This window comes from Giraffa tippelskirchi, chromosome 2 (genome assembly GCF_054371585.1).
Source record: "Giraffa tippelskirchi isolate mGirTip1 chromosome 2, T2T-mGirTip1v1.2.pri, whole genome shotgun sequence".
Classification (NCBI taxonomy): domain Eukaryota; kingdom Metazoa; phylum Chordata; class Mammalia; order Artiodactyla; family Giraffidae; genus Giraffa; species Giraffa tippelskirchi.
Genome location: NC_137276.1, coordinates 54,235,654 through 54,246,472, shown reverse-complemented (window position 1 = coordinate 54,246,472; position 10,819 = coordinate 54,235,654). Strand labels below are relative to the sequence as shown.

General features: G+C 44.0%; 1 pseudogene; it reads right to left on the bottom strand.

Annotated features, from left to right (window-relative positions):
* Window positions 1-218: 218 nt before the first annotated feature.
* On the bottom strand, window positions 219-767 carry LOC145525711 (phosphatidylethanolamine-binding protein 1 pseudogene; annotated as a pseudogene).
* Window positions 768-10,819: the final 10,052 nt, after the last annotated feature.

Sequence of the window (10,819 nt, the reverse complement as noted above, 5' to 3'; positions counted from 1 at the left end):
ACCCCATCACAGTACAAAAGAATCCCCCACCAAAATGGAGTTCAAATTTGACCAAAATATAAACTCCCTAAAATTATACAAGACAGGCAGAAGGAAAGAAAAGTCACCCTAAATCTAAATCTGACCACTCAGGGCTTGGGCAGGGAGATGGGGGAAAATCTACATGTATCTCTAAACTGAAACACTCTTTGGGAACTCTGGGACAGTGTCCATCTCCTCTACTTCCCAGACAGCTGCTCCTAGAGTTTGGGCACATAATCATCCCATTCAGCCTGGTAACACGTGCCAGCCACTAGGGTACAGAGGTCATACTTTTTGCGGAAAGAGGCCACCTTGAATTGGCCACGGTGGTCTCCAGATAGGTTGCTGAGAATGGGATCGTCACACTTCAGTGGTCTTCCCTGCTCGTAAACCAGTCAGATGTAGCAGTGCAGGCTGTGCCGTTGGGAGGCCCAGAGCCCACATAATCGGAGAGAACTGTGACTGCTGATGTTGTTGCCCTTCATGTTGATCACCAGGAAATGGTGCCATTCCCTGTATTTGGGGTCCTTCGTGCTGAGAGCACCGGATTTGTCAAGACCAAGGTGTACAATTTACCTGGATCAAGGCCATCCCATGTAATGCTGGTGGGCCGGTTCTTAACCTGGGTGGGTGTCAGCACTTTGCCCAGTTCGTCGACCTCCGCCCTGCCGCGGAGGGTGCTGCGGCCTCTCATCCACTTCCTGCAGGTTCAAAGGCCCGGACCACTTGCTGAGGTCCACCGGCATCGCAGAGCCCAGCGGGTTAAGACAGCAGGGAAAGTGGCTTGCGGACTCGCGCAGGGCAGGAGCACGGACTCACAGCAGTCTGCAAACTGTACCGAGGAGGAGTGCATGCGCCAGAGCCACCGCCCCAGCCCATTCCGCTCCTCCAATCACCGGCGGGGAGGGGCCCCACTCTGCTCTCTGATTGGCCGAGCATGGTAGCGCCTCTTTTTGTTTTTTTACTGGAGAATTTTGTTTTCTGTCAGACCTCAACATGAATCAGCCACAGGTATACATATACCCCCTCCCTATTGAATCTCCCTCCCCATCCCACCCCTCTAGATTGATACAGAGCCGCTGTTTGAGTTTCCTGAGGCAAACAGCAAATTCCCCTTAAAAACGATACCCAACTGTGGATGTGACTGCTGATAGACGCAAACTCCTATGCTGTAAAGAGCAATATTGCATAGGAACCTGGAATGTTAGGTCCATGAATCAAGGCAAACTGGAAGTCATCAAACAGGAGATGCCAAGAGTGAACGTCGACATTCTAGGAATAAGCGAACTAAGATGGACTGGAATGGGTGAATTTAACTCAGATGACCATTATATCTACTACTGTGAGCAAGAATCCCTTAGAAGCAATGGAGTAGCCATCATGGTCAACAAAAGAGTCCAAAAGGCAGTACTTGGATGCAATCTCAAAAACGACAGAATGATCTCTGTTCGTTTCCAAGGCAAACCATTCAATATCACAGTAATCCAAGTCTATGCCCCAACCAGTAACGCTGAAGAAGCTGAAGTTGAAAGGTTCTATGAAGACCTACAAGACCTTCTAGAACTAACACCCAAAAAAGATGTCCTTTTCATTATAGGGGACTGGAATGCAAAAGTAGGAAGTCAAGAAACACCCGGCGTAACAGGCAAGTTTGGCCTTGGAGTACAGAATGAAGCAGGGCAAAGGCTAATAGAGATTTGCCAAGAGAACGCACTGGTAACAGCAAACACCCTATTCCAACAACACAAGAGAAGACTCTACACGTGGACATCACCAGATGGTCAACACCAAAATCAGATTGATCATATTCTTTGCAGCCAAAGATGGAGAAGCTCTATACAGACAACAAAAACAAGACCAGGAGCAGACTGTGGCTCAGATAATGAACTGCTTATTGCCAAATTCAGACTTAAATTGAAGAAAGTAGGGGAAACCACTAGTCCATTCAGGTATAACCTAGATCAAATCCCTTATGAGTATACAGTGGAAGTGACAAATAGATTTAAGGGACTAGACCTGATAGACAGAGTGCCTGATGAACTATGGACAGAGGTTCGTGACATTGTACAGGAGACAGGGATCAAGACCATCCCCATGGAAAAGAAATGCAAGAAAGCAAAATGGCTGTCTGAGGAGGCCTTACAGATAGCTGGGAAGAGAAGAGAAGTGAAAAGCAAAGGAGAAAAGGAAAGATATTCCCATCTGAATGCAGAGTTCCAAAGAATAGCAAGGAGAGATAAGAAAGCCTTCCTCAGCAATCAAAGCACAGAAATAGAGGAAAACAACAGATTGGGAAAGACTAGAGATCACTTCAAGAAAATTAGAGATACCAAAGGAACATTTCATGCAAAGATGGGCTCGATAAAGGACAGAAATGGTATGGACCTAACAGAAGCAGAAGATATTAAGAAGAGGTGCCAAGAATACACAGAAGAACTGTACAGAAAAGATCTTCACAACCCAGATAATCACGATGGTGTGATCACTCACCTAGAGCCAGACATCCTGGAATGTGAAGTCAAGTGGGCCTTAGAAAGCATCACTACGAACAAAGCTAGTGGAGGTGATGGAATTCCAGTTGAGCTATTTCAAATCCTCAAAGGTGATGCTGTGAAAGTGCTGCACTCGATATGCCAGCAAATTTGGAAAACTCAGCAGTGGCCACAGGACTGGAAGAGGTCAGTTTTCATTCCAATCCCAAAGAAAGGCAATGCCAAAGAATGCTCAAACTACCGCACAATTGCACTCATCTCACATGCTAGTAAAGTAATGCTCAAAATTCTCCAAGCCAGGCTTCAGCAATACGAGAACCATGAACTTCCAGATATTCAAGCTGGTTTTAGAAAAGGCAGAGGAACCAGAGATCAAATTGCCAATATCTGCTGGATCATCGAAAAAGCAAGAGAGTTCCAGAAAAACATCTATTTCTGCTTTATTGACTATGCCAAAGCCTTTGACTGTGTGGATCACAATAAACTGTGGACAATTCTGAAAGAGATGGGAATACCAGACCATCTGACCTGTCTCTTGAGAAACCTGTATGCAGGTCAGGAAGCAACAGTTAGAACTGGACATGGAACAACAGACTGGTTCCAAATAGGAAAAGGAGTATGTCAAGGCTGTATATTGTCACCCTGCTTATTTAACTTATATGCAGAGTACATCATGAGAAATGCTGGGATGGAAGAAACACAAGCTGGAATCAAGATTGCTGGGAGAAATATCAATAACCTCAGATGTGCGGATGACACCACCCTTATGGCAGAAAGTGAAGAAGAACTAAAGAGCCTCTTGATGAAGGTGAAAGAGGAGAGTGAAAATGTTGGCTTAAAGCTCAATGTTCAGAAAACTAAGATCATGGCATCTGGTCGCATCACTTCATAGGAAATAGATGGGGAAACAGTGGAAACAGAGTCAGACTTTATTTTTGGGGGCTCCAAAATCACTGCTGATGGTGAATGCAGCCATGCAATTAAAAGACGCTTACTCCTTGGAAGGAAGGTTATGGCCAACCTAGATAGCATATTTAAAAGCAGAGACATTACTTTGCCAACAAAAGTCCGTCTAGTCAAGGCTATGGTTTTTCCAGTGGTCATGTATGGACGGGAGAGTTGGACGGTAAAGAAAGCTGAGCGCCGCAGAATTGATGCTTTCAAACTGTGGTGTTGGAGAAGACTCTTGAGAGTCCCTTGGACTGCAAGGAGATCCAATCAATCCATCCTAAAAGAGATCAATCCTGGGTGTTCATTGGAAGGACTGATGTTGAAGCTGAAACTCCAATACTTTGGCCACCTCATGCGAAGGGTTGACTCATTGGAAAAGACCCTAATGCTAGGTAGGATTGGGGGTGGGAGGAGAAGGGGACGACAGAGGATGAGATGGTTGAATGGCATCACTGTCTCGATGGACATGGGTTTGGGTAGACTCCGGGAGTTGGTGATGGACAGGGAGGCCTGGCGTGCTGCAATTCATGGGGTCGAAAAGAGTCGGGCACGACTGAGCGACTGAACTGATCTATTTTACATATGGTAATGTAAGTTCCATGTTACTTTCCATACATCTCACCCTCTCCTCCCTTCTCCTCATGTCCATAAGTCTGTTCTCTATGTCTGTCTCTCCATTGCTGCCCTGTGAATACATTATTCAGTACCATTTTTCTAGATTCCATATATGTGCGTTAGAATACAATATTTATCTTTCTCTTTCTGACTCACTTCACTCTGTATAGTAGGTTCTAAGTTCATCCACCTCATCAGAACTGACTCAAATGTGTTCCTTTTAATGGCTGAGTAATATTCCGTTGTATATATGTATCAAAACTTCTTTATCCATTCATCTGTCGATGGACATCTAGGTTGCTTCCACATTCTAGCTATTGTAAACAGTGCTGCAGTGAACAATGGGATACATGTGTCTTTTTCAACCCTGGTTTCCTCAGGGTATATGCCTAGGTGTGGGATTGCTGGGTCATATGGTGGTTTTATTTCTAGTTTTTTAAGGAATACCGTCCTCCATAGTGGCTGTATCAATTTACATTCCCACCAACAGTACAAGAGCATTCCCTTTTCTCCACACTCTTTCCAGCATTTATTGTTTGTAGACTTTTTGATGATGGCCATTCTGACTGGTATGAGGTGATATCTCATTGTAGTTTTGATTTCCATTTCTCTAATAATGAGTGACATTGAGCATCTTTTCATGTGTTTACTAGCCATCTGTATGTCTTCTTCGGAGAAATGTCTGTTTAGGTCTTTTTCCCACTTTTTTATTGGGTTGTTTGTTTTTCTGGCATTGAGTTGTATGAGCTGCTCATATATTCTGGAAATTAATCCCTTGTCAGTTGTTTTATTTGCTGTTATTTTCTCCCATACTGAGGGTTGTCGTTTCACCTTGCTTATAGTTTCCTTTGCTGTGCAAAAGCTTTTATGTTTAATCTGGTCCCACTTGTTTACGTTTGTCTTTATTTCCATGACTCTAGGAGGTGGGTCATAGAGGATCTCACTTTGATTTATGTCATTGAGTGTTCTGCCTATGTTTTCCTCTAAGAGTTTTATAGTTTCTGATCTTACATTTAGGCCTTTAATCCATTTTGATTTTCTCTTTGTGTATGGTGTTAGGAAGTGTTCTAATTTCATTCTTTTACATGTAGCTGTTCAGTTTCCCCAGCACCATTTACTGAAGAGGCTGACTTTGCTCCATTGTATATTCTTGCCTCCTTTGCCAAAAATAAGTTACCCATAGGTGCATGGGTTTATTTCTGGGCTTTCTATCTTGTTCCATTGGTCTTTATTTCTGTTTTTGTGCCAGTACCATACTGTCTTGATGACTGGAACTTTGTAGTATAATCTGAAGCCAGGAAGGTTGATTCATCCAGCTCCATTCTTCTTTCTCAAGACTGCTTTGGCTATACAGGGTCTTTTGTGTTTCCATATGAATTGTGAAATTTTTTGTTCTAGTCCTGTGAAAAATACCATTGGTAATTTGGTAGAAATCACACTGAGTCTGTAGACTGTGTTTGGTAGTATAGTCATTTTCACAATATTGATTCTACCTACCAAGGAACATGGAATATCTCTCCATCTGTTTATGGAGTCTTTAATTTCTTTCATTAGTGTCGTATAATTTTCTGTGTACAGTTCTTTTATCTCCTTAGGTAAGTTTATTCCTAGATATTTAATTCTTTTTGTTGCAATGGTGAATGGGATTGATTCCTTAATTTCTTTTTCTGATTTTTCATTGTTAGTATATATAAATGCAAGTGATTTCTGTGTATTGATTTTGTATCCTGCAACTCTGCTAAATTCACTGATTAGCTCTAGTAATTTTCTGATACTATCTTAAGGGTTTTCTATGTACAGTGTATCCGCAGAAGGCAATCCGCAGTACTCTTACCTGGAAAATCCCATGGATGGAGGAGCCTGGTAGGCTGCAGTCCATGGGGTCGCTAAGAGTCGGACACAACTGAACTACTTCACTTTCACTTTTCACTTTCATGCACTGGAGAAGGAAATGGCAACCCACTCCAGTGTTCTTGCCTGGAGAATTCCAGGGACGGGGGAGCCTGGTGGGCTGCCGTCTATGGAGTCTCACAGAGTCGGACACGACTGAAGCAACTTAGCAGCAGTAGCAGCAGCATGTACAGTATCATGTCATCTGCAAACAGTGAGAGCTTTATTTCTTCTTTTCCGATCTGGATTCCTTTTATTTCTTTTTCTTCTCTGATTGTTGTAGCTAAAAATTCCAGAACTATGTTGAATAACAGTGGCGAAAGTGGGCACCCTTGTCTTGTTCCTGATCTTATGGGGTATCCTTTCAGTTTTTCACCATTGAGAATAATGTTTGCTGTAGGCTTATCATATTTGACCTTTACTATGTTGAGGTAGGTTCCTTCTATGCCCATTGTTTGAAGAGTTTTAATCATAAATGGGTGCTGAATTTTGTCAAAGGCTTCTTCTGCATCTATTGAGATGATCATATGGTTTTTATCTTTCAATTTGTTAATATGGTATATCACATTGATTGATTTGTATATACTGAAGAATCTTTGCATTCCTGGAATAAACCCAACTTAATCATGGTGTATGAGCTTTTTGATGTGTTTCTGAATTCTGTTTGCTAGAATTCTGTTGAGGATTTTTGCATCTATGTTCATCAGTGCAAGCACTTTTTGAACCAGTTATGAGTCAGCAGCAGGATCCAAACAAATACATAAACAAGAAATGATCAGAAAACATTTCCTGGCCTGGCAGAACCTAGGGTCTGTTGGGAGTGTACCAGAAAATAAGCAATAGAGTTGGGCATAATGCCTGCTGTGATGCGGAAGAAAAATATGCCTGCAGAACTCTGAAGTGCTACCTAAGCCATGCCTCAAGGACCAGGGAAGGCTCTCCTGCTCAAGGAATGTCTGAGACCCATAGTATGAGAAGAAGCTACTCTCCCTGATGAAAGAGCAGAGCTATCTGATCAGGCAGTGCATGGAACATGAGCAGTGGTCCAAGATGGGAAATACCAAACCATTCTGAGATGCTGGAGAAGAGTCTGAGATGGAAAGGAGAAAAATAAGCCAAGAAAAGACATGCAGAATCATGCAGTTGCCTTCGGGTACTATCCAAAGAACTAATGAGCCGGCCCAGAAAAATGTAAAGGATGAAGATGTGATCAAATTTGTGTTGTAGGAAAATCATCTTCAGGTGGCATTTAGAAGGTCAAAGAGAGAGTGTGGAGCTGAAGGCAGCAGAGTAATGCAGAGACAGGCTACACAGTGGCATTTGTGGACCGGGCAGTGCAGTGCAGGAAGGGGCAGAGGGCACTCAGGATGAGGGGGTGCTCCATGCTCAAAGCTCCACACTGTAGCAAGACCACTGATGTGCAGTAACAGCAGCATGGAGGGAGGCCCTGGCCACACATACTGGGAGCTGCATCCAGGGGACCTAGAATTCTGTCCTTTTCTCAGGATGCCAAGATGTTCCCTTCCCCAGGTGTCCTACCTGTGGGACAAGCCACTTCCTGAGCATCAGCAGCCTTGGCACTTAGTGAGACATTTTCATGTTCCATCCTGCAAACCACATCTGGGGATGTGAAAGGAAACAGGACCTCTGCCTCAGTTTCCAGAAGGACTACAATAGGACAGTCTCCCAAGGACATGAGCACTGCTGCCCAGGGTACCCTTTCCACTGTTGCTGGGGGGAGTTCCTAGGAGGCCTGCAAGCCGTGGGCACTGCCAGATTAGCATCCTCTGTGGGCATGGGTGAAGGAAGGAAAAAGTGGTTAATGGAGGAAGAGTGGCCCTTGCTATGTGGGCTTTGGGCAGAGGTGCTGGTTGGAGGAGGCAAAGGGGCAGAGGGCAACTCACCAGGAGAGGATCTCAAAGGGCCACTTGATGGCATTTCACAGACCCTCCCCTGGGCTTCCTGCCCCTACACTCAAGTGTAGCTCTGAGGACTCCCAAGGGACCCCTAAAGGCAAGGCCTCAGGTAGACTTTGGCAATTTCCCCAAGCAGGCAGCATGGACAGCAGCCAAGGGCTGATGCAGCTGCTCAGTCAGTTTCCTGGAAGGGCACATGCAATGCAACCAAGTTCATTGTGAACAGGGATGTGAGGGTGGACTCAGGATTCCTTGAACCTCAAGACCTGCAGGCAAGTCTCTAGCTCCATCCTGCTGATGATTTTGATTCCACTTTCTGTCTTTTTAACCTCAGAAAAGACACCCCTGCTATTCTTCTTATTCCTCACTAACTTCTCTGAAGGCTTCTTGGGCAGTTCAGGTGCTTCTCCTGGGTAGGTGGCTCCTCTCTCCACCATTTGCTTCTCAGGGGAAGGTGGGAACTCCTGTCATGATCACAATGATTGTCACCCCATATAACAACTTATTTTATTAATGAAATGATTAGGATTAAATTAGGAAATGTTTTTATTATATTGAATTCCTCATTTTCTATAATTGCATTTTTATTTCATCTTTCATCCAGAAGTCATTTATGAAGTTACTTCTTGATTCCACTTATTATGGATTTTTAAACATTCTATTGCACCTCAGTCAGGAAATGTGACTTGGGCTCTTTTATACTCTTGGGAACATACGGAGATTTTCCTGGCAGCATACGCTCTCATCCACTTTTTAATCCTTGATTTGATTTATCTCCTAGTCAGCCAAAATATATCTTATAGCAGTTTCTGGGAAGAATAAGAAAGTGACATGCTTTCTAAACCATTGCATTCCTGAAAGTGTCTTTTTACAGCTTCACACATGAATGACAATTTAGCCGAAGGTAGAATTCTTGGGTCACCACCTTCTTCATCTAAACCTCTGGAGATGGTGATTCTGTGTTGGAGTGAAATCCAAGGTGAGCAGCTGTTTATTCTTCCGTAGGTACACCATTTTTCTGTTGGGTTGCTTACAGGAAATTTTTTTTTTTAATTCCTTTAAATCATCCTCGTCTTTTATCCTCGAAGGCACCCAGGGATACCTCAGAGGAGGTGAGACACCGTGCGGAGAGATGAGGGAGGTGCTGATAGAAATTCTGTGGCTTCTGGGAAGCCTTCTCCGCAGGACGCAGAGGGAACCACACTTTCCATAGTAATTTTGCTAGCTACACCAAATATTAACAACAAGCGCAATAACTCAGTCATGTGCTCCTGCGCTCTCATTTTCCCTTCACGGGCAGAGCTTTATTATAAATCAATAGGATTTCTACACCAAGGGCAAAAGTAACATGTGTGGGATTGAGGAAATAATAAGTTGAACCTTGAAAAGAATTTTCCTCTTTGTATCATATTGTTCCCTCGGAGCTCCTTCTCTCAACAACAGATGCTGCTGTTCTCATGCCCAATTCCCTCTGAATGTTGCCTGAATATAGCAGGTTGGAATCCCCATAACACAACTGTCCTGGGCTTCCCAGGTGGCGCTAGTGGTAAAGAACCTGCCTGCCAATACAGGAGACATAAGAGATGCAGGCTGGAGAACTGCTGGTGCCCTGAACCATCCCCTCACCTCAAGTCTTCTACTACTAGGCGACATGACTGTACTCCAGGACCTAGACAGTGTATCCCAGGAAAAGGATCAGAAGAGAAAAAGGTACCATACTCGTGGAGAGTGTCTTGCTGAAAATAGAACTGGCCTCAGGATGCTGGGCAATAGGACCTTCCTATAGGACATCTGCTTCATTTTCCAGAAGGAAAATGAAGGCTGCAGGACAGCCTCCAGGCAAACCACTGCCCAGCTACGGTGGGTACCCCTCCCCCCCCTGCTCTGTGAATGCTATATGGTGCACTCCTGTGAGAGGATACATATGGCAGCCCTGCTACAGGAAGCCCCATGCCCATAAAGGTAAGTTAGAGGAGACCTGAAATTGCTACATGGCATAGCTAGGCTGAGAAGCAAGGGTGAAACCTTAACTTCTCAGTTAATATCTGTTATGGACCCAGTGTGTGTGCATACCCTGCCCCCCAGCAAAAACACAAAATTCATATGCTGAAATCTAGTCCACAGTGTGATGGTGTTTGGAGTTGGGGCCTTTGGGAGGGAATTAAGTCATGAAGATGGAGCCCCCATGAGGTGACTGGTGCCCATACAAGAAAGTGAAGAGCCTAGCACTCTGTCCTCCATCATGTGAGGACTCGGCAGAGAATGAGGTCATCTATGAAGTAGGAAGTGAGCCCTCACCAGACACTGAATCTTCCAGAGCCTTGATCTTGGACTTCCCAGCCTACAGAACTATGAGAAATCAAGTTCTAGTGTTTAAGCTACCCTGTCTATGGTAACTTTTATGTTGTCACAGCTCAAATTGAGACGATATCTCAATATATTATCTTGCCATATGTTGTCGTTTTGTTTATTCAGTCGCTAAGTTGTGTCTGACTCTGTGACCCATGAACCATAGCCTGCCAGGCTCTTCTGCTCATGGAATTTTCCAGGCAAGAATGCTGGAGTGGGTTGCCTTTTCCAGGGGAATCTTCCTGGATCATGGATGGAACTCATGTCTCCTGCACTGGCAGGCGGATTCTTTAACACTGAGCCACCAAGGAAACCCATCTTGCCATGTGTTCATGACCAAAAAGCACTGCTCTGACATATGGGTACAAGGAGATGTGCTCCTAAAATTCATCTATTCCAAAGTGCTTCCAGAAACACTAGACCTAAGAGATACTCATCAGAAAAATGGTTTAGTTACCAAATGAGTTTCAGTTGGGAAAGCTCATCCTTAACTTAAAATTTAAAAAGCACATTAATGTTTTAAAAGCTCTGAAGAGGACTGAAGAAAATATTATCAGTGAATAGCCCAGTGGTTCCCAAATTATT